At 42.7% G+C, this 24422-nt stretch overlaps 1 protein-coding gene and 1 long non-coding RNA gene across 7 annotated transcripts in view; one reads left to right on the top strand and one right to left on the bottom strand.

Annotated features, from left to right (window-relative positions):
- The window catches only part of TMEM108 (transmembrane protein 108), a 327524-nt gene that overhangs the window by 113945 nt on the left and 189157 nt on the right, over nucleotides 1-24422 (bottom strand). The window lies entirely within an intron of this gene.
- On the top strand, nucleotides 19772-23555 carry LOC136314757 (uncharacterized). The gene is made up of 3 exons (XR_010727361.1): nucleotides 19772-19872; nucleotides 20657-20833; nucleotides 23499-23555. It is a non-coding gene; the product is annotated as an uncharacterized lncRNA (long non-coding RNA).

Raw genomic sequence — 24422 nt, 5'->3', positions numbered from 1 at the left:
GTGACACCTCTCAGAGGCTGGCTTTAGCTCCGGACACAGAGGTAACAGCTTACAACCTCATGTCAATGTATTCTCATTACGCTGCACTAATTTTGCCAATAACTTGATTATTTGCTTACCTACTTCAATTCTGACCAAGCATCTGAGGTCTTCAAAGTCAGAGGCCACCCAGGACTCTTCTTTGCCCCCTCAGTGCATGCCCAGCACACAGCCAGACACACAGGAGGGACTCAGAGGAATGAATGTAAGAACACAGGAACGAGACTAGCTCCTGGGCTAGAGAGACATGAAGAGAGAAAAACAAGCTCGGCTTGCTTCTGGGCAGGGCTGCTCCTGATTTCTGTAAATGGAACCTTCCTGCTTTGTCTCCTCCCACTCCCAGGAGTCAAGGAAGCCCCTGCTGTTACCCACTCTGTCCCCACAAATGAGACACTCGGGAACTCACAAGGGAGCTAGGAGGTCCTGTGAGGCCGATGGAACACACTGCTAACTCCTGCTCTCCCTCCCTTTCTTTCGTGAATAGTACCTAATGGGCAGAAAGACCGTCTCCGTTTTTCTTTAGAGACGAGACGTAAGACTATGTAAGAAATTATTTCCAAGCAATCTCTTTTAAAGTGCTGAATTTAAATATTTAAAAATATTTAACAGGGAAGTTTATGGGACTTGTGAGAGAGGTTTTCAACACAGTATTCAGTGGGTGTTGGGCAAATGAGTTTGTAAAATTTGTATTTGTTGAGTTTGCTCACTTTTATTGTTAGAAAATGGCATTGGACAGCCACATGTGTGCTTGCCCTCAGAACAGGGCAGTTGACTGCAAATTGCAGATTGCATTCCTGCTTGGGAGGGGCCATTATTTTGCTAATGTTTGCTGGAGAAGGGGTCTTTGTGGGCCCAGGCAGTTTTGCAGGGAGAGCAGAGAGAATGCTGAGTGCTGAAGAAGTAGTCAGTTTGTGCAGAGAGTGAGAAGGTGTGCAGATGGGGAACCAGAGCTGAGGGGCTTTGTGAGCTCTGCTGAGACTGGTGAGGCCTTTGATTCTGGGAGAAGCTGGAGAAGATTCTCCTGGTTGAGGAACCAGAGAATGTGTCAGTGGCTTTGGGAGCCCTGTGTGTTTGCTCGTTGGCCGGTGTGAGACTTTAATAAAGGAATGGCCCACCATTTTTTGCTCCACTGTTTCTTTACCGTCTGCCTGAATCTAATGTGAACCTGCATGTGCATGGCCACAACGGCTGTGACTACTGGCCGTACAGTGGGTAAAAAATTAGTATTTCCAGGAGGGCGTGGGGGAGTAAATGGTGACGGGTAAAGACTTGACTTGCAGGAGGTGAACACACAGTGAAGTGTACAGAGCTGTCTGTGGAGTTGGGAACCTGAAACCCAAATGATTATGTTATCTAGTGTCACCCCAATAAATTTAATTCTTAAAAATTAATATTTTCTAATGACATGAAGTAGCAGATTTAACTCCTCAAGCAATTTGTCTCTGTGGGGCTGTCAAGCCCTGCTCTGGTTCTTCTCTACTCCTGACCCTCTCTCTTTTACAGGGCGCTCAATTTTACCTGGTTTCTACAATTCCCTTGCGGGTCCTTGGGGACGGTGAGGGTGCTATGGGGTAGGGAAAGGGCAAGGTAAGACTGGCCAGATGGTGCGGTACAATTTCGAGGTCCAGGACTGGGTTGTAAGATCACATAAAGTAACTAGCAGTGGCAGAAACCAAAGACTCACCAAATTAAGCATCCTAGAATGGGTCACAGGTCAAAATAGTGGCTGTATCAAGCAGCTACTTGGGGGAAACTTCAGTACCTCAATAATAACAGCAGCAATCCGCTGCCTAAGCTGTTCCAAACAGGTCAGAGATGAGGTTATGATCCTTTTTTCTGACAGCTGCATGCGGATTCAGGCAGCTGAAGAATTGTGTGTATGTATGAGGGGGCATTCTTCAAGCAGCAGGAAAATCCTGGCAGCAGAAAATGGAAAATATGACCATGAAACAAAAGCCACATTTGACTATCAATATCCTCTTGGTAGAAGATGTTTGAGGCAGGACTCAGGAATCTCCTTCTTATGGATAGATTAGGACTAGTAGCCTCCAGTCTTCAATCCAATTCCAAAATCACCAGGGAGGGGCAGAAAGGGCACAGGCTTGAGAGGAAGATCTGGGTTCGAGTTCCACATCTGCTTCTGTGAACTAGCTGTGTGATCTTGGGCAAGTCAGAGCTCTCTGGGCTTTAATCTCATTATCTTTAAACAAAAGTACTAAACAGGTTTTCAAAGTCCTTTAGGACATTAAGTTTATTCAAATAATATTTACTGAGAATCTACTATAGCAGTTGACACAAAAGACTAAAATTTCTATTCGCATGCAGTTTACACTGATAATCAAGATAATTAAGTAAATTATAGTTCAGAAGGTGATCAGTTGTTATGGAATGAACTAGCGCAGAATAGGGTAGGAAGACCAAGAAAGCTGAAGTCAGGGGGTAAGGGAGAGGGCACCCGGTTTTCCAGAAGCTCAAGGAATTCCTTCAGAAGTCAATCTTTTGAGGACTAGGGCTATGATGCCTATCAGGCTGACATACTGAAGAAGAGGAACTGAGTTTCTGTTTCACACTATTTGGGATGATCTTTATTAGTATCTCTTACTCCAACTCTAGCTCATTTCCATGGAGAGAAGGTGGATCTATCTTCAATTCTCTGAATACGAGGTGGGCATATTGACATGAAAGTCCCTGGAGCTTAGGATGGGTGGGGTACTATTGAAAACTTTTCTTCCTACTCATAATTAGGGATCCTTGGAAATCCCAGAGGAGTAGTTTATAGGTGGCAAGCAGCTTACAGCTCTCCTGCCTAAGGCTCTGTAATTACTGGTAGGTTTACTGCTCTGAGACCTGCCTAGTCACTCTAAATGGCAACAGGTAACTTCATATCTGTGAGAAGTGAACTAAAAATGACTCAATAAGTGATCAATAACTCACTGGAAACTGTACTATTATCAGGGGCTTGAACACAGGAGGAAGTAGGCAGAAGGGCCAAGAAGAAGGCACCAGGCTCCCTTCGCTCCTCTTCTATGTGGGTGCGTCCCGACAAGTCACTGAATCCCTAGCAGCTCCCGGCGCCAGTGACCTCAGTGCTCGCTGAAGAACTTACCTAAAGTATCTCCTCCTTATCAGCAGGGGCAACAGTCCATGCCTGAGAACAACAAAACTAAGGCTCTGTGAGGTATGAAATCACCAGCCACCAAAGCAGTTGAATATATTGCAAGAGGAAACTCTCCCTCCTCCATGGAACAAGTATTCACATTGTGCCAATGCTGGTTTATAAGCTTTTGGAGGCTTCCCTTCATCTCTTCCCTCCTCCTTCCCCACCCCTCCCAATACTGGCTAACATATTTATATGAGTTCTGCGATCCAGAATGAATTGATTTTTATAATTTTCCTAACTACAAAGGACTGGGTAGAAAGGGGAGGGAAAGCAAAGACTGACACGTGGTGCATAACGACAGCTGGCGCGTGCCCGCCTGCAGACCAGGAGGACATCACACAGTGCACTTGTGCTTCAGTGCAAAGCCCACTGGGTGGTGGCTCCTCTTGACCATAATGCAATAATGGATTTCCTGGCAGACGTTTACTGTGTGAGGCCCAGGAGTTAGCTGGCTCCCACACATGCTCCCAGAAAAGACAATGCTTGGAAAGGTCATGTGGCAATCAGGGCATTTTACAGAATGTGCATTATCTTGTAGCTTTCCAAATCTCTGTTTATCATATTATTCCACTCTTCATGGCCTCTTCTAAAAACTTAGGTTATCTGTTCTTCAGACTGTGACAAAACAAATAAGCTGGATGGAAAATAATGTAAAGCTCTATAACAGGAAGAATTCAGTAAGTTTCCTCTGCTGGCACCATTTACATGATTACAATTTATAATAAAAGAGAAAGCCTCTTATTAGATTACATCACATTAGTGACACTGTGAATATCCAGAGCACTATGGACTCATTCTCCCGATTCAGGGAACAATGTTTACAATATGCTGTCCAGCTTTGACTTGGGACTCGGTCTTCTCTCCCCACTCCCCCAACATGCAACTCCTAATTATTGATACTGCATCTTCTACAATAGTACTTTCAAACATTTAGGTCCATGTGAATTAGAGTCTATTCAGTACGTCTAAGGTGAAGCCTGCATTTCTACAAGCTTTCAGGTGATACCAGTGCAACTTGTCCATGGACCATATTTAAAGAAGCAAGGACTTTATTTCCATACCACAACCTACCCATACCACATCAGTTCACTGGACTCTCTGACAGCTCAATGTCCCTTTTCCCATAGTGTCCAACATATAATTTTGACATCATCCATTTTCTTCTTATTGTTTCTTCAGTAGCTCCGTGTTGCCTATAGAGGAAGTCTTAGCTCCTTACTGATGGCCTTTGGGCTACTTCATGATTGGGCTCTGTACCTTACTAGCTTTTTCTACCACTCCCTATCTTAAACTTGATGTCCCTGTGTGGTAGAGCCAGCTCCCAAGATCTCCACAACAATCCTTGTTTCACACCCTGTGTAATCCCTTCCCACACTGCATAGGGTTGATCTGTGCAACTACTAGAATTTTGTGGGAATTCTAACATTATGCTGTAAAAGATATTTTGGATTTATCCTTTTCCTTTATAGGATTCATCTGGGAAAAGCCATCTGTCATTTCATGCAGACACACAGCAGGCCTATCAAGAAACCCACGTGATAGAAACTGAAGTCTCTTGCTAATAGTAATGTAAGTGAAACATTTCAGAAGGTGAACCTCCAGCCCCAGTTGATACCATGACTACAACCCAATGAGAGACCTTGAGTTAGAAACCCTCAGCTAAGCCACTCTAATATTCCTCACCCATAGAAACTGTGAGATAAAAAGAATTTATTGTGCCCTGGCCGGGTTGGCTCAGCGGTAGAGCGTCGGCCTAGCGTGCGGAGGACCCGGGTTCGATTCCCGGCCAGGGCACACAGGAGAAGCGCCCATTTGCTTCTCCACCCCTCCGCCGCGCTTTCCTCTCTGTCTCTCTCTTCCCCTCCCGCAGCCAAGGCTCCATTGGAGCAAAGATGGCCCGGGCGCTGGGGATGGCTCCTTGGCCTCTGCCCCAGGCGCTACAGTGGCTCTGGTCGCAACATGGCGACGCCCAGGATGGGCAGAGCATCACCCCCTGGTGGGCAGAGCGTCGCCCCTGGTGGGCGTGCCGGGTGGATCTCGGTCGGGCGCATGCGGGAGTCTGTCTGACTGTCTCTCCCTGTTTCCAGCTTCAGAAAAATGAAAAGAAAAAAAAAATTAAAAAAAAAAAAAGAATTTATTGTTTTAAGCCACTAATTTGGGATAATTTGTTGTTAAGTAATAGACGACTTCTCCTATACACAGTATGCAGTTTCCCATACAGTGCTGGCCCTCTTCTGAGGATATCTTCCATCTGGATAACTCCTACTCATCCTTTAATACCCAGATCTCTAGATTCTCCCTCTAGGAAGCCTTCACTGACTTCTTCCCTCAGGATCTGGCTAGATGCCTGTCCTTTGGACTGCTATAATGACCTAGGCATGTCTCTATCCCTGAATTTATTACAATGTCCAATCATTATCTATATGTCTGACAGTTCCATTCAACCGTGAACTCCTTAGAGGCAGGGACTGTACCATTTTGGTATCTCAGTGCCTACCTCAGTACCTGGCGCATGGTAGGCACTCATATATGTTACAACGAACAAACGAATGAAGCCAGCTTCCATGGAATCATGACTTTACAGCAACTATATCCCTTTACATTGGAAGTTCTTTAAGAACTTGCCACTACTTTCTTGACCTGCCATCTCACATGGGTCAGCTATGACTCAATCCATTGATGACTTACTTTCCAGTTATTTTTAAATCACACCACCCATTCACTGAGCTATCTCAGTGGCTTTGTTCAGAACACATCAAGATCACCTGTGAAGATTTAAAAAAATATATATACATAGTCCAGTCCTGCCCCCAGAGCTTTGGTCACTAGTTGTGAGGTATATTCCAGACATGTATATTTTAAGTCTCCATAGGTGATTTTTCTTACCCAAGTTGATATTCATTGATTTACGGATGTTTAACCTACGTCTAAAAAGAATACTGGGTTTTTAAGAACACATAATTATTAAAACAACAACAATAAAAACTAAAACTCTTAAATATAGTATAATAAAACTCTTAAATAAAGTATAACAATAAGTGATAAGACTGTGTGGCAGGTGACTATTATACCAAAAACCCAGGTTAGGGAAACTACTGTAAGTGAATCAAGTTATATTTTGGAGCTTTCTTGGAGTCAAGACAAAAGGAGGTTTGAATGGATTATAAAACTCTCAACATTTGAAAGAGGTAGCATATATCTGTCAGCACAGATTTTTGCCCTAGTTTAAAATTATAAGAGGAATTTTTCTCACAAGTCTTTATATAAGAGGTATTGAACAACACAGTAAATGGTGTCTTTGATACTTTTTTAAAAGACAAAAAGTACAGGAAACTTTTATATATAGATACTTACAAGGAAAGTCAAAAGTATACTGTTACATTCTAGGCTGGGGAAGGCATTTCTATAGAAAGCCAAATGATAAAGTATGTAGCTTCCTTGTCATCTGCCTTGATATAAAAGAATTCTAGAAACTGGGAGAGAAAATAGCATGAACAGACCATTCATTTTCAATGGTCTCATTCAGGTTTTTTGCAGACGCTCAACCAACAGAAGACATCTCTCCACCTCCTCACTTGGCAGTCCAAAGCTGGGATATTCTTCCACTGAAGCTGTGTTTGACGAGGACAAAAGGTGGAGACAGAGAGCTTGTAGGTATAAATACTAGAAACATTGGTTCACAAAGGCTCCCCTACACACAGGGCTGGGAAGCACCAAACGGTAGCCCAGGCAATGATGCAAGGATAGTATATTTCACATGCAGGTGAGTGCTACATTGTTGTTTTGTCTACTAACATGTGAAATCTCAAAGACAACTTTAAAAAATATATATTTATTGATCTGAGAGAGGAAGGAAGAGAGAGAGAAAGAAAGAGAAACATCACAATTTGTTTCCGTATGTGCATTAACTGGGGATCGAACCCACAATCTTTGTGTATAGGAACAACGCTCTAACCAACTGAGCTATCTGACCAGGGCAAGAACAACTTACTAAATAAATGATTTCAAAGCTTCAAGACAGAACATCAAACCTTAGTCACAGAATGTAAAAGGCAAGACGCGGCAGCTGTCTAGAGGGGGTAAGTTAAAAAAAGAACACATAATCAAAGGATCCTGTCTCACCTATGTCTGGATGTGATGATTCCCAGTGGATCTATGCCAAACGAGTCCATCCAGGGATACCCAGCCTCTGACTGATGGCCAACTGGCAGCAAGTATCAAAAAGGCACCAACATACTCCTGGGCTTTTCTTGCCAAACACAAAGGGTAGCTTTGAAGGTCACAGAAAAGCCCGAGGACTACAGGCACACACTAGAAGACCGGGGCCTAGAACCAAACTCTATGCCATTAACTCTCCAGAAAACCTGCAAAGGCTGTAGAGTTTAGAGACAGGCCTACAAGTTCTGAGTCACATGTGAAGAGATACTTTCCATTTATATAAAGCTTTACTTATTTATTTTAGAAGTATATTTCATAACGTTTACTTTTTTAATTGAATTTATTGGGAGTGGTACGGGTTAACGTAATTATACAGGTCCAGGTGCTCAATCTAAAACCCACCCCTGTACAAGGTGCTGTGTTCACCCCTCAAGTCAAGTCTATGTCCATCACCAGTGATCCCTTTCATCTCCTCTTCTTCCGCCCCTTCCTGCCTGGAAATCACCACACTGTTGTCTGTGCCCATGAGGTTTTATTTGTCCTTTCTCTTTGTTCTATCCTTCTATCTCCCCCTCCCACCCCCCTAACACATGTCAGCCTGAAGAGATGTTTCAATAGTGCTAACAGACCTTGTTGCCAAAACGTCTATATTCTATATCTGCACTGTCCAATACATGTGGCCACTAGTTACATGTGCTTATGAGACTTTTAAATCTAATTTAATTTAAACCGCCACATGTGTCAGTGGCTATCATATCACACAGCACAAGTCTATAGGGTGTGGACCCCGGACCCCACTGTTTCTGCTTTGGAACCTGCTAACTGCAGGTCTGGACTTCACCAGCTGGTGACGGGCAGCCCCAAGTACAGCTGAGTGTCCACGGGAAAGCCAATCATGATCTGTGCCCCGGGAGCTTTGGCCGCAGTCTCCATCAAATCAAACAGGGCCTCCCCAGCCAGCAGTGCCAACTTTAAGCTTCAGGGGAGAGCAACCTCTCCATCATTTTGGGTCTCTGGGGGCCATTAAAAAAATCAACTTGTCAAAGAGCTCTTGGGAATGAGGGCTGAGACCCCAGGGTTCCATATAAATATCAAAAGCAACAGAGATGTCACTAGACTTTAGCAGGCACTGTGTTCAGGACTTCCCTGCTGTGGTGAAAAATGTGACTTGCTTTTTCCGACCTCCATCCCACCGTCCTAGCTGACGAGGCTGAACAGCTTCAAGTCGCGTTTCCTCGCCGCCTGTGTGTAGCAGTGTCCTGGACGTGGGCCGCACGCGCAGGACAGCTGGAAGGCAGAAGCAAGGGAGAGGCCGTGGTCCTGCCTCTGCAGCTGCTAGCAGCAGTTTCTGTTCAGAGCGAGAAGCAGTGAGGCGGCTGCATTCAGAGTTTCAGTACCTCCATCACCGAGATTAGGTGCTTAGCACCCACTGTGGTGGCTGCTGGGGTCAGACAGGAGCAGTGCAATGTGGCTCAATGCTGTGTCCTTGGACCTCACAGTCGCTGACTTCTACTGTCCCAGACTTTACAATAGGTTTGTAAGCACTTAATTCCTTTCCTGTGATTGCTTTCTGCTTGGAACACCTAGCACGCTCTGCTACCTGTACTGCCTTCCAGACTGACACACCCGTGTTGTCTTCCAGTCCCCTCAGCAACACTCTAAGGCAGGGAATTTCTCCACTGCCTGTTTTACAGAGAACCACCAAGTCCAGTTCCGTCTGTGGTATTTTGCACATTTATGGTCTTATCTTTTTCTCCAAACAAATCAGGACCTATATCACAGGCTGTTTCAAAAGCCAGGACATGTGCTTAGACCATCAAAGCTTCTTTTAGTGATAAATTTGTACCCAAAGCAGAAAGAAACAGAATGTAATGGCAATGTGCAGAGGAAATGGTGTTATTTTTGCTAGAAAATGATGTTGTCACCTGTGGACATAAATTCACTCTTTTTTTTTTTTGTATTTTTCTGAAGCTGGAAACGGGGAGAGACAGTCAGACAGACTCCCGCATGCGCCCGACCGGGATCCACCCAGCCCGCCCACCAAGGGCGAAGCTCTGCCCACCAGGGGGCGATGCTCTGCCCCTCCGGGGCGTCGCTCTGCCACGACCAAAGCCACTCTAGCACCTGGGGCAGAGGCCAAGGAGCCATCCCCAGCACCCGGGCCATCTTTGCTCCAATAGAGCCTTGGCTGCGGGAGGGGAAGAGAGAGACAGAGAAGAAGGAGAGGGGGAGGGGTGGAGAAGCAGGTGAGTGCTTCTCCTGTGTGCCCTGGCCGGGAATCAAACCCGGGTCCCCGCACGCCAGGCCAGCGCTCTACCGCTGAGACAACCGGCCAGGGCGCATTAATTCATTTTTGAATTTAAATGCAAGAAACTATTACATAGAAATCCTTTGAGAGAGAGGAAGACACAAAATTATAAGCCAATAAAGCAGCTGTTATTATCAGCAAATACTCTTTAATGTTTATCTTTTAGTAATTGAGAATAATTATGAGCTCACCTACAAACCAGGATACTTTAGAGCCATGAAGAAAATTCACTATTACACTTTTAAGTCTGATTCTCCAAACACTGAAATGATTTACTTTATTCTAACCCTAATTAGGCTAGAACAGTAATGTAGCATACCAGAAGAACTCACGATAGAGCTTTCAAAGGTAGTACACATTCAAGCAATAACTCAGCTTCAGATGACAGAAATGTTCCTTGCTCCTTACTTGCTTATGCAGAAAGAGAAATTCAGCTAATTTCTCACTTGTCACTTCAATTCATTCCCTTATAATTTACCACCGTAGTATTTTGATTATTTTTCTCCAAGAAACTACAACATTTCCAGTTCACCACTGTTTGAAGTTCTTATAAGATGTCTGCACTTCCCACCTCACCTGGGGCATTCTCAATAAGCCAAGACCTTTGCAAGGGAACAAAGCAACAGATTTGTGAAGTTTTATAAACCATCAGCTATGATATGTAACAGTAGAGAACTTGTAAAAACATAGAAGGCTTGTTTAAGTATTTCAGATGGAGGATCTCATTCCATCCTATTAGCAGGGCATTCAGCACAAACCCTTCGTTTTGTAAGCATAAACCAACAGCCCACTCTCAAAAGATTTGGGGAAAAAAGATGCTGGTAGTAAGGGGATTCCATCTGGAATTTTTATCACTAATTTTGCATAAACAGCTCTTTTGTGTGAAATGTGTGGGATTCCTAGACTGAAAGTTCTTTGAAGATAGCAACCATGTCTTTTCCTGTTTGTATCCCCAGTAGCCAGTGGGGCATGGCACACAGTGGGTGCTTTTTAATCAATTTATTTATTTTACTTTATTTTTTTACAGAGACAGAGAGAGGGATAGACAGGGACAGACAGACAGGAACGGCGAGAGATGAGAGGCATCAAACATCAGTTTTTCATTGCAACACCTTAGTTATTCATTGATTGCTTTCTCATATGTGCCTTGACCGCAGGCCTTCAGCAGACCAAGCCAGCAACCTTGGGTCCAAGCTGATGAGCTTTGCTCAAACCAGATGAGCCTGTGCTCAAGTTGGTGACCTCGGGGTCTCGAACCTGGGTCCTTCCGCATCCCAATCCAATGCTCTATCCACTGCGCCACCACCTGGTCAGGCAGTGGGTGCTTTTTAGATATCTGAAGAATTGAGTTCTCAGAATTCACAAGCATTACAACACTCTCATCTCTAAAAGTAGTCAATAACTTTGGGGATAGTGCTCCCTATTTTCTCCAGACCCTTTACCTTGTTTGATGAGATCACAGAAATCTAAAGCAGTAAAAGTGAATGCTCAGTGCTGTCTCTCTTCTACCTTTGTTTGAACAATCTTTCCATGTTACTATAGTAATGCCTGGTACTGAGATGCTCAGTAAATGAAAGTGGGAAGGAGAAGGAGATCGTGAGTGATGCAGTTCATAGAAAAATCTGTCCAGAGGGCAACCTCTCTGGCAATCTGCAAAGCTTGTGCATGTCTCATTGTATAATAAATGTATTTAAAGAATACACGACAATATATAGGACAGATACATATGTAGAAACGGAGATCCACTGACTCCAGGAAAACTGCATTAAATCTGAGATTATAAGTGAATATTTTAAGACATTTGAGACTATACCAGAGGGAATGTATTTCACAGATAAAGACATTTTCTCATTTCAACACATAAAGGTAATAGCTGTGGAATTCCAAAGATGACTACATGAGGCTACGCTGAGTAGAGGCTGGACATTGACCTGGGACCTGAGCTGAATGGTGACCTGGTTACTGCAGTTATATAAAGGGTGAGGACCAACTAATGAAACAAAGACATCTGTTAGTGATACTCGCCTTCTGACATGTGCAACTTTAAGGCCAGGTCTAACCAAAGCTAGAGCTAGAATCTGAGTCTGGAATCTTGGAAGGAGAAAAGAGCATGAAGTATATGACACTTGAACCACAATGTCAAGTTTCTCCACACCACCTGTGCACTGTGGAGTTTACTGAAACCCAAGCTGGCAATGCTTTTGCCTGCCTGAAACAGGTGCTATATAACTCCACAGGAGACCTATCCTGCAAGATAATTTTGTGTGAGGACATTTGAGGAAAGCTGCTATGGCTTCTTGATTTATGATTTCATTAAAATGTTTGGGCTTCAAGGCCCAGGCCAGTTGGCTCAGTGGTAGAGTGTTGGCCTGGCGTGTGGAAGTACTGGGTTCGATTCCTGGCCAGGGCACACAGGAGAAGCACCCATCTGCTTCTCCACCCCTCCCCCTCTCCTTCCTTTCTATCTCTCTCTTCTCCTCCCGCAGCCAAGGCTCCGGGCGCTGAGGATGGCTCCATGGCCTTCGCCTCAGGTGCTAAAATGGCTCTGCCTGAAACAAAGCAACGCCCTAGATGGGCAGAGCATCGCCCCCTGGTGGGTATGCCGGGTGGATTCCGGTCGGGCGCATGTGGGAGTTTGTTTGCCTCCCTGCTTATCACTTCGGAAAAATACAAAAAAAAAAAAAGTTTGGGCCTCAAACCTCCATCAACATTTATTGGAATTACCTGCTTCTTAAAATGGAAACATTCAATGATAAATTAATGCAGCTTGGATGCTGTGAGACAGGAAAACAGAGTGCTCTAGGCCTCCATTATATTCCCTCAGGAAAAGAGTAATACGTACTTTCCACCATTGTATAGCAGGAAGTCTCAGGGATGAGGAGGTAAGAAGAGGCAAGTGAGCATGAAGAGAACAACCACTGATTCACAGGCTGGAAGAGTGGAGATGTCAGCATCTTTTCAGAAATGCATAGTAAGGAAAAGGTCTAAACTGTTCTGCTACAGAAAGACCACAGACAACTCAGAAATCAAAGGGCTGCTGTGTCTATTACGTACATGGACTTGGTACCCACGGAGATCTCCAGCTAAGAATGTAACTTTAGGTGGGCTGTGGTGAAGATTTACACAGGGAGTACAAGCTTCCTAGGTAGCTCTAAGTCATCTTTCTATATTCAAAGCACTTAGCTACTTCTAACAGATACTAAATATTTGATGTATGAATGAAACAGCTACCGCTTCCAAAGAAAGCCCCCATTCCTTTCTGAGCGTTCTTGCTGTCCATCTTGTCAAATTATCCCAGCATCTAGGGATGATGTGGTATTGCCACGCACCAAGCTCAAGAAAGTCTCACTTATTCCTTCTTCTTCCTTCTCCTCCCCCTCCTCCCTTCTCCTCTTGCTCCTCCTCCTCCTTTGTAAATAAACTCAGGTGTGGACAAGCAGCTCAAACAATTATTGGGAAAATCTGGACCTAAAATCTACCTGGTTAGGACATCCCTTACCCTGTTCCCTGCTAGGGTTGATTAAACATGACCTCCTCACCAGTGGTGGGATTGAAATAATTTAACAACCGGTTCTCTCCCCTAATGATCATTTTAAGTAGAAAAAAATGATATCTAAAAGGTATTGTAGTTTATTATTTCATGCATTTAATACTTAAATAAGAATAAAAACAGTACACAAAACACGACTATGAGTTTTAAAATAATGAAAAAATATTAAATAATACCTGACAAAAACCAATAAAACTGTTATTTAAGATATTTCCATATTGCCTTTTAATTGACATCATCACATGCGATTTTTTTCATCTTTGGATGGAATGAAAATTACTATGGGCACTTAGAATGCACTGTTGTGCAGACGAACATTAAAAAAGAGTAAGGAATGTAAATTTGTGATTTCCACACTGGGTGGCTGCCCAGGCGCCCACCTTAGAGAGAACTTTGATTTCAAGTGCCATTTTAACAACTTGTTCGCTGAACTCAACAAAAATTTAGGTATCGGTTCTGCCAAACTGGTATGACCTGGCTGAATCCCACCATTGCTCCTCACTCTGTGTCATCCAATCCATGAGCAAGGCCCATCTATTTCCAAGACGTTTGCGGCGCTCTACACTTTTGCCTCTCCGTGACTTGCACGCCAGTTCAGCTGTCACCGTCTCTTGCCCGACCGCTATTAGCCACCTCTGAACTGGTCACCCTGCCTCCACTCCTGAACCCTTACAATCAATTCTCCACCAAACAGCCAGCTCTCTTTTCAAAACATAAAGCATATCATGTTATTTCTCTATTTAGACCTCTCCAATGGCTCCTTGTCCTAATGAAAACCCGAATGTCTTGCCCTTGCTCGCCCCGGTGTACCTCATCTCATTCCACTGGCCCTCCCACGTGCTGCACCGCTGCGCAACTGGCCCTCTTGCTGTTCCTCGGCAACTAGGAACGTGTTTCCACCTTATGGCCTTTGCTCTTTTTGTCCTACCTGGGATGTTCTTTTTTTATTCACTTTGGCAGGTCAGACTTGTTCTTTTCATGCGGATGTCAGCCTAACGTCATCTCCTCCTCCCAGATGCCTTTCTTGACCACTGAATCTAACTAGCTACCCAGTCACATGCTATCACAATAACCTTGTTAGCTCTCTGCATAGTAGAATTCTCTTTCTGATGTTTTTAAACTTCCTATTGTCTGGGTTGCCCAACTAGCCTGCAGGCTCCAGAAATCAGAGATCATATTTATTACATTCATTATCAAGAATAATGCCCAACACAGCCTAGATTCCTAATATTCTTAGTTAAGTAAAAAGCAAGTCTAAAACAGTCACAGGTGAGCAGCTCTGCAGCGTGCGGTTTCCTGAACCAATCTAGGTGCTAAGCAAAAGCACTTAACACCTGGCTTAAGGCACAGGTGTTAAGTGAGCTGGCATATTTACTCCCACATTTGAGGAGAGATTAACCCCTTGTTCCCTCAAAACCAATTCTATTTTTTTCTATTGACTGATTTTTAGAGAGGCAGAGGGAGGAAGAGAGAGACAGAGAGAAGCACTCATCTGTTATTCTACTTAGTTGTGTACTTACTGGTCTCTTCCCCTATGTGCCCTGACTGGGGATCAAAGCCACAACCTTGGTGTTTGGGGATGATGCTCTGAGTTAACTGGCCAGAGCCCACAAAACCAATTCTTATTCTCCTTGGCACTGGCTCAGTCTCCACAACATATTTATCTGGACCCTAAAGAGTCTGCTATGGGCATCTACCTATTCTGTGCCAGTTTAGGAACTTTCTTGACTGTTTGGACGATTCAAAGGACTGATCTGCCAGGCCCATTTTTCTAAGGCCTGTCTATTTGTAAAAATCACACCCACTCTATAGGTATTGAAAAACTCTCCTTGCTCCAGGTGCTGAGTTGTCCTCACTAGTGGCCACTTGGTACTGTATCAGAACTCAAAGATATTTTTTTATACTCTTGTTGCAAAATTTGTATTTCCTTTTTGGTAACCTATCATTTCCCCAAATTGCTAATGTGGAATAACTAAAGGAACACAGGGCCTGAAGTCAGAATCCAGAGCTTAAAATCCTGATTCTGTTACTTACTTGTAGCCCATTCAACCCTGGCTCTGTGATGTAACTTCACCGACCCTCAGTTTTCTCATCTGCATAATGGGGACATTACCGCCTACCTCTTAAATAAGTATGTGAAAGCACGGGGCATGCACTCTGTGGGAATACACATCTGAGCAAGGAGGGTGGCAGGCCCAGAACTCATGAACCTGTCCACTGTCCAGTGGCTTCCTCTGGTAGTTCCTCTAGTATACACAGGGAAGTGAACGATTCTTCCAGAACTCCATCAGGAGAGTTTCAGAACACCAGAAGCACACTGGTCATCAAAACTCAACTATTAATAGGAAAGGGTGATATCCTACCACGGGCTACAGAAGCATTAGAAGAAAAGGGAACTGATCAGACCAAGTTTATTAAAGTACAAAGTCAGACAGATGACAGCGCTGAACTACGTAAGACTCTAAGTACCAGTAACGTGTTAAGAGCAGTGGTGGGACTAAGCTGGTTCGCACCGGTTTGGCAGAACTGATACCTAATTTCTTGTTGAGTTCCGTGAACCGGTTGTTAAAATGACATTTGTAATGAGGATTCTCTCTAAGGTGGGTGCCTGGGCAGCTGCCCAATGTGGAAATCACAAATTTACATTCCTTACTCTTTTTTAATGTTCATCTGCAAAACAGCGCATTCTAAGCGCTTGTAGTCATGTTCATTCTGTCCATAGGTGAAAAAAATTGCAAATGAGGACACCAATCAAGAAGCAATATGGAAATATCTTAAATAACAGTTTTATTGTTTTTTGTCAGGTATTATTTAATATTTTTATTAATATTTTAAAACTCATAACAATCTTGTTTTGTGTATCTTTTTTTCTTATTTAAGTATTAAATGCATGAAATAATAAACTACCTTTCAGTATATCATTTCTTATACTTAAAATGGTCATTAGGGCAGAGAACCGGTTGTTAAATTATTTGAATCCCACCACTGGTTAAGTGCCCAGGTCTGTTGGTGACTGAGAGGAAAGTTAGTGGACCTATTATTCTCTATGTAAAAGTGACCCATGAGTCCCGCCCGAGCCTGAGGACTAAACCAAAGGACAGTGCACATTGGTCTGTGAGGACTAACATCACAAAGTAATTACCCTCAAAGCATGAGCAAGAGCCTGCTCATTATTATATATATATAAATGTAAGTTTTTATTCTCCCAATGTTACAGTTAATTTTTTCTACATTTTGTCAAGTTTATTGTAAGCCACTTGAGGCAGATCCATCCATCGTTTCCTACTGTTACAACTCGAAGAAGGAATAAACCTTTTCTACTGGAAAACTTCCCCCAGGCTATGACGAGTGTTCCTCTAGTTCTCCAAAATACATGTTTGTGACTGGCAGAGCTTTCTGCTCCAGGGCTGCTTAACAAACATGTCCTGACACTACCAGAGCTATTTCAAATTTGTAGCTGGCCTGCTAGAAAGCACCAGACTTTCCAGTGTCAAAGAAAGGCAGGAGAGGGTGTGGAGGTGGGGCAGGAGAACAAGGAACAGACACCAGGCACTGCGTATCCATCGCTGTGCCGTTATTCCCACATGGGCACCTCACCAGACCTCAGAGGAGGAGGCTTACTTTCCCCCATTTAATCTGTGAGGAGGCAAACAAAAGTGGCCCAGCTAATAGACTGCAGAGCCAGAATTAGAAAGTTCACGATCATCTTCTATAGCCTATGGCCTCAACTCGTTCGAATTATTGACACTTCCTGCCCAGTTTATTAGAGTTAGGAGATCTAATACTAATTAGATCTAATACTAGTATTAGATCTAATACTAATTAGATCTAATACTAGTATTAGATCTAATACTAATTAGGAAGGGAAAGGAAAGGGAATGTAATTCTCCGTGAGTGCTCGCTGGCAGCTCCAGACCTTGCAGACGGCTGGCTGGGCATGGGCTTCCACAGGGCACCACCTGGACTTCCGCAGGAGTGAGAGTATGCACTGTGTTTCCTCAAAGCTTCTCATCCGACCCTAAATCACAGTCATCAAGACCAGATCCCCAACTAGAGAGCTACAGGAATAATTTTTTTTGTTGTTATTTTTATTTATTTATTTTATTTTTTGTGTGTTTTTCTGAAGCTGGAAACGGGGAGAGACAGTCAGACAGACTCCCGCATGCGCCCGACCGGGATCCACCTGGCATGCCCACCAGGGGGCGATGCTCTGCCCCTCCAGGGCATCACTCTGTTGCGACCAGAGCCACTCTAGCACCTGGGGCAGTGGCCAAGGAGCCATCCCCAGCGCCCAGGCCATCTTTGTTCCAATGGAGCCTCGGCTGCGGGAGGGGAAGAGAGAGTCAGAGAGGAAGGAGAGGGGGAAGGGTGGAGAAGCAGATGGGCGCTTCTCCTGTGTGCCCTGGCCGGGAATCGAACCTGGGACTTCTGCACGCCAGGCCGACGCTCTACCACTGAGCCAACCGGCTAGGGCTTACAGGAATAATTAATATCTACAGTTTATTCGACATCTATTAGGTATCAGGTATTGTGCTTGGAACTTTTTATAAGTATTCTCATTTAGTCCTCACAAACCCCTGCATTGTTGGCTATATTATTTCTTCTAGACAGATGAGGAAACTGAGGCAGCTAGTAAATGACAGAACCAAGGTTTGAATCCAAGCTTATCAAAGCTCATGGCAAACTCCTGGTTTTATTTAATACAGCTCACAATCAGCTCATATTAAACCAAAATAAAACAGACATCTTAGATACTTGAAAAATAAAGCATAAACAGCAATGTTAAAGGTCACAGTGATTTAGCATAGTATTAGAGTTTGGTTTTGATCATCATCTCCTCTAGTTGTGCTAAACACAGGTAATACATAGGTAGATGTATAGAATAATAATATTGCTAGAAAAATTTCAACATAATGCCTTTGTAAAATACAATTGCTACTTCTAACCACCAGTATCTGTGGCATTTGTGATCTAAAAAATCAGGCAGAAGAATCCTGGAAACATAGAAACTTGTAAATTGAGTGTTTCATGTGTACCCATAATCTGAAAGACAACAGGACCGGTAAAACCTCCAACTATTTCCAGGCACATCCGCCAGTCTGTCGGCATGGAGTCTTGTCAGTGCTTTCTCAGCTGTACTAACAACCAGCTAATCCTGAAACTGCTCTTCACACTCTCTACATTTAGTCCAAGAAGCTTAAATGACCATCTGTTTTTTTAATAGACATGTCACTCAAAGATGTAAAAGAAACCCTACTCCTCCTAAAATATAAAAACAAAGTAAGTGTCCCTACACAATACTTCGCCCTTTGTAAACAGCATGAGAAGATGTTTTATGATCCCTTGCTTTCTCCACCCTTTCTCCTTGGCTCCTCCCACTCTGGATGAGGAGTTTGTTTTGCTCATGAGGACGCCACTGGCCACAGGCGGAGGGGACCGGTCTGAAGAGGAGCAGAAGGGCAGCCCTGGCAGTGGCTGTGCTAAGAGTGCTGATGGCAACAGCTGCCTCAGAGACGGGATGTGACACGTGAACACCTGAGGGACTCCTCCAGACTTTACCCATCTGGTTCATCCACTTTTTCTTTTTTTGTATTTTTCTGAAGTTGGAAACTTCAGAGGCAGTCAGAGACTCCTGCATGTGCCCGACAGGGATCACCCAGCATGCCCACCAGGGGGCGATGCTCTGCCCCTCTGGGGTATCACTCTGTTGCAACCAGAGCCATTCTAGCGCCTGAGGCAGAGGCCACAGAGCCATCCTCAGCGCCTGGGCAAACTTTGCTCCAGTGGAGCCTTGGCTGCAGGAGGGGAAGAGAGAGACAGAGAGGATGGAGAGGGGGAGGGGTAGAGAGGCAGATGGACGCTTCTCCTGTGGGCCTTGGCCAGGAATCGAACCTGGGACTCCTGCACGTCAGGGCGACGCTCTACCACTGAACCAACCAGCCAGGGCCAAACCTTAGCTTTTTAACTTTAATTCTCCAACTCAAGCTTTAAGGAATCGCTGAATAGAGGGCAGCTAGAGCTGATGCATTCAAAGAGAATAACAGAATGTTGCTTTAGGTTTTGTTTTGGAGGGAGGGGTCAAATTTTAAGAGGCAGTGATAGTATGAGGGCAGGTTCAACTGATGCAAATTTCTGGATATGAGCAATGCTTAAAATATGCAAAAATGTATTGATTTTCTAAGGATTATTAATAATACATTTGTAACTACTTCAGACACTGGTTATAAACTTTCAGAGACAGAATGAGAACGTAATCTGTCCACAGCAACAGAGACGAATCACTTTGATTAATTCTTTATGATGTCACCTCATCTCCTGCAACTCTTGCATTGGTTAAGAGTCTGTAGTGAATCCTTCAATAACTCCCACAAGCACCTCATTATTCATTAGGCTGTGACATCTTGGGTTGTAAAACAGGTGCTGTTATGTAACTCAGGCATCGCATAGCAGCCTTGGGTCATGAATATTAAACAGAGACAGCCATGAATGAGTTGCTATCTATGAAGACCTCCTGCCAACCTTTCTCCCAGAAATAAACCAGAACGAAGGTCAGCATGTCCTTGCAGATGTCACAAGTATGGGCACTGTGTCCTCTGGAGCTTTTATGATCATCACCATCTCTCCCATCAAGCCATGATTTTACAGTTCTGTTTATGGGTAAGATTGACCCGGTAATTTTCATTTCTCATATTGTCCCTTTCTGGCTTTGCATTAACTGTATAGTAATCCTTTAAAGTGAGCCGTGAAGCACTTAACTGGTTAGTTTAGTCCATTGAAACTTATTGTGCTTACTGATAGTTGTATTATGTAACGTTTCTTATTTATCCAACTTTCTCCATGCCTGTCTTTTCCTCTTTAGTGCTCTCCTTTGGACTGTTTGTCCTTATTCTAATAGTTTTTGTGCTCTACTTGTTTGAAAGTTATTTCTATTCTTCCTTAAAATTTTGCCATGCCTACTCAACTTGACCGCATTTAAGTTAATTAATATATTTTCTTTCCTCTCACACTATAAGGAATACTTTGATTCTGTTCAACCTCTGCCAACTTAAATGCTATTATTGTTCAGTACATTTATTGTTTTGTTTTTCTTTTAACCCTAAAAATTAGACATTATTATATTGTTTAATACAGGAAATTATTTGCCAATTTCTTTGGTGTCTGTTCTTTCTTACATCTACGATCTTCCTTCTGAGAAAAATTTTCTTTTTCCTGAAGCACATCTTATAGAATTTTTATAAAGTGAGGGTCTACCTGTAAAATGCTCTATTAAAAAAATCTGAAAATGTCTTTATTTCGCTCTCAGGCTTTAAAGGTAGTTTCATTGGATCTATAATTCTATGTTTATACTTATCAACTATCGGCATTTTAAAAGTATCATTTCACTGTCTCTGGGAACCTATGTTAAAAAGGTGATATAGCTTCTACCTGGTTCTCTCTGCAGATGCCCTGGGAACCAGCTACCATGCCGTGAGGAAGCCCAGGTGCCATAGAGAAGTCATGTTTGGACATTCTGGCTGATAACTCCAGCTAAGGTCTCGGTCACAGCCAGCAAGAACCACCAGAAATAAGAGCGAACAAGCCTTCGAATCTTCAGGTATTGCAGCAGCCAGCTGCCGAGGTACTACAGCCTGCCAGCCTGCCAGCCAATCAGCTGAGGCCCCAGGCAACACGGAGCAGATGCAATCCATCCCTGCCCCCACCTCACTCTCGAGTTCCTGACCCATAGATGCCATAAGCATAACAAATGGTTATTTTATGCCACTAAATTCTGGGGTAATTTATTAAACATCATAGATTACAAGAATGAATATAGTTAGTTCATATTCACTATCTGGCAACTCCACTATCTAAATTAAAGTTGTCAGTCTAAATAAACAACTCTCTCTTCCCTCTTCTCTTTCCTTTCTCTCCTCTCTCTTCTGCTAATTCTTGCTATATCAGCTCATTTCCTTATGTACTAACCCAGTGGTTCTCAAAGTGTGTGCCAGGGCGCACTGGTACGCCCTAGATTTCCAAGTGCTCTCTGTGGTATTCCAGAGAAATATGTGCCTGTTAGGGACCAAAAAACCAACATGGTTTTGGAGTTTAGATTTTGGGGGGACAGAGGTGTAGGCAATTGGCTGTAAGCTGACAGTCTGCCCAACCCCCCACCTCACTTGCCTGATTAGGTTGCAAAAGGCTGTTAAGCTGTGGTGCTGGATTGTTTACACTACCCCCGTGTTCTCCAGAAAGACTGGAGGCAAGTTTCTTCTATCCTTTGTTTGGTGTAAAGTTAAGATGATATGTATGGTGGGGGTTTTGGATTGACGATTAAACATAAGGAATTGTCTCTTGAAGCCTTTTGGATTTCTATAAAAGGAGAATATGTGGCAATATCTAAAAAAGCTTTGAACATTTTACTACAATTTTCAACACCCTATTTATGTGAATTAGGATTTTCTACCCTCAACACAATTAAGAGTAAAAAGAGAGGAATTCTTCAATGTATTGACAAGGAAATGAGAGTTTGCCTTTCAAATATATGCTCAAACATTGAAGAAATTGCTAGGACGCATCAGATTCATGTTTCTCATAAACACAAGAATGAAAAAACTTAACACATTTGTGCTGGGACCTGCCGAATTTACTAAATCTTACTAAGAATGTATCTATATATATAAAAAGATAACCCCTCTTTTTTGTGAATTCTAAAAAGCATAACTCAAAAATTGTAACATAAAAATGTTTTTTTAATGTCAGAATAAATTTAATTTTGCCATATTTATTTTGTTTAATTACCATAAAAGCACAATTGGACTTTATATATTTTTTCTTTAATATTTGACTTAATAATTATAACATATTTCTCAGAAATTTGTATATAGTGCACCTACAATTATTTGTAAGATTTTAAATGCGACCCAACTTCAAAAAGTTTAAGAACCACTGTACTAACCTTTCATTGAGATCTTATATTTGGCTGAAGTTAATCTGTAGGTATCCTGAGGCCTCTTGGTTGAAGATATTTTTCTACCAAGAGGATTCCCATTTGTTTTGCTGGCCCCCAGAAGGTACTACCCACTGGAATTATTTTTATTTACGTTTCTCTTGGAATTACCCATACTGCACATGTAATATGGTTTCAAAATCCACACCACACGCAGGTGTATGGTTAGAAATTTTCAAAGGAGGCTACTCTTATTACTATTTTCCTCCACTAACAGCCGTAACAATGACTGATGGGTTTGTTCATTGGCTGCCTTTGTTGCAGGTGGATTTTTCCTAGGCACATTCATTCAATCTACAAGTATTTAATAAACGTCTTTTATATGTTCCTTTATAGGAATATGACTTGTGCCCCTTTACATGACATGACAGTGCTGCAGCCAGGTATACAATTTAGTTTTATAAGTTACCTTTCCAATTACATACTTCCCACACCTACTGGAATTAACCAGAAGCTCTGTGAGGTCAGGCCCATCAGCTTCATTTTCTTCAATAAAGCAACTGTTACAATGAATCAAGTCATCATCTTTTTGTTGATGGAGTGTCTTGCCTTTCGTTTGTAAATACCCAAGACCTGCTCAATAAAGCTAAGAGCAATAACACTCATCATCATAAATGACTACAACAGTCCAATAGGCACAGCAGATGCTCAGAACTTGTTTTTTTTGCTTTTTGGTCTTTCTCCCCAGATTTACTCAAGTATAAATGAGAGAACAGCTATCTATATTTAAGGAATATATAATGATATTTTCACATACGTACACATTGTGAAATGATCGCCATAATCAAGCTGATTAATCTATTCATTACCTCACAGTCACCTTTTTCTGGCAGTGAGTCCACTTAAGATCTATTCTTTTAGTAAATTTCAAGTATACAAAACACATTTTGCAGATGTCTGTCAGCAACCAAAGGAAGCTTGGTAAATAATGAAACCTGGTAAAGCTAAATTAACTCTGGTACTAACAAAAGAAATCCTCCTATGACAGACTTAGAAATCAAAAAGCCTATCAAAAGGGTGGCCCACGGTTCAGTTCTCTGCCTAAATCTGATCATACCCAAGGAGTTAATAGGCCGTAACAACTGGGATGGACGTGCTGCCCCTCCTTAGGTCTCTCCTCTGGAGACCTCCGCCCACGCTACCTGACTCCAGTGTGGAGCTCTGACGACACCAGGGTCTTTTTCTTTGTTTTAGGGCAAAACCATCCATCTATTTTTAAAAGTCTAAACTCACAGGATATTTACAGTAGGGAAAGCTTTATAAAGCACTTGATGTTCTTTTTAAATGTTCTTTACAGGTGGATAAACTGAGGCTCAGAAGGATGAAATAACTGACAGCAAGCGCAGTATGAGAATCCAGCTTTTCTGCCTCTCAAATGTTTCTGACACAAAACGACTTTTGTTGTTTTATATAGTATTTCTTGGGTAAAACAGCAACTTTTGTGATGTAAGCTGCTCTACAGTCTGTGTTTCCTTGAACACTGTGTACAGGAATGGATGTCAGAGACCTCCTGTCTAAGCTGCCCATTTTATAGATAAGTGATCAGAGGTCCAGAGAGATCACCCCATCTACTCATGTAGTTCTCGAAATGCCACAGCCCCTGCCTGGACCCTTTCATATTTTGTTTTTCTACTTCTCATTCTACTCTCAACTCTCTTCCTCTTGATTTTACTCTCCCATTTCTCCATAGAAACATAAAATACCTGCTTAGGAGATACTTCTTTACATACTGTGTAAAGAACAACCTAATTAGAACTGATATCAAAAAAATCTACAAGTCAAGTCATCTGCTGGGTACCATTGGAAACTTACAGTTTCAGCATCATAAATTGTGCTTAAAACACTACTGTCTTCCTAACCATTTCACTGCTAAAATTTTCATTCAGTACAGAATAGCTACATAATTCAAGGACACCATTAACACAGCTTACAATGTGAATGGTGCCCCTACAGTTGTGTATCTCCCTTGAATACACTTAGATGATGGCCCTGTTTTCATTCATCTCACATATCCAGACGTTTTCAGATCTTTTAATACTACCCTAAATGAATCATGCTTTCCTTTCCTTTCATCTTTCCTGATCTGTGAACAGCAACATTTACTCCACTCCCATGAGTCTTTCAAAACACGAGATTAATGTGGTTCTGGTCACTCACTTATTTCAAGGATACTCACATCAACAGATGTGGTGATGATGGCAGTGACGATAACAGAATGCCA

The sequence above is a fragment of the Saccopteryx bilineata genome, chromosome 10 (genome assembly GCF_036850765.1).
Source record: "Saccopteryx bilineata isolate mSacBil1 chromosome 10, mSacBil1_pri_phased_curated, whole genome shotgun sequence".
NCBI classification, from domain to species: domain Eukaryota; kingdom Metazoa; phylum Chordata; class Mammalia; order Chiroptera; family Emballonuridae; genus Saccopteryx; species Saccopteryx bilineata.
This window is presented reverse-complemented; position numbering and strand designations above follow the sequence as displayed.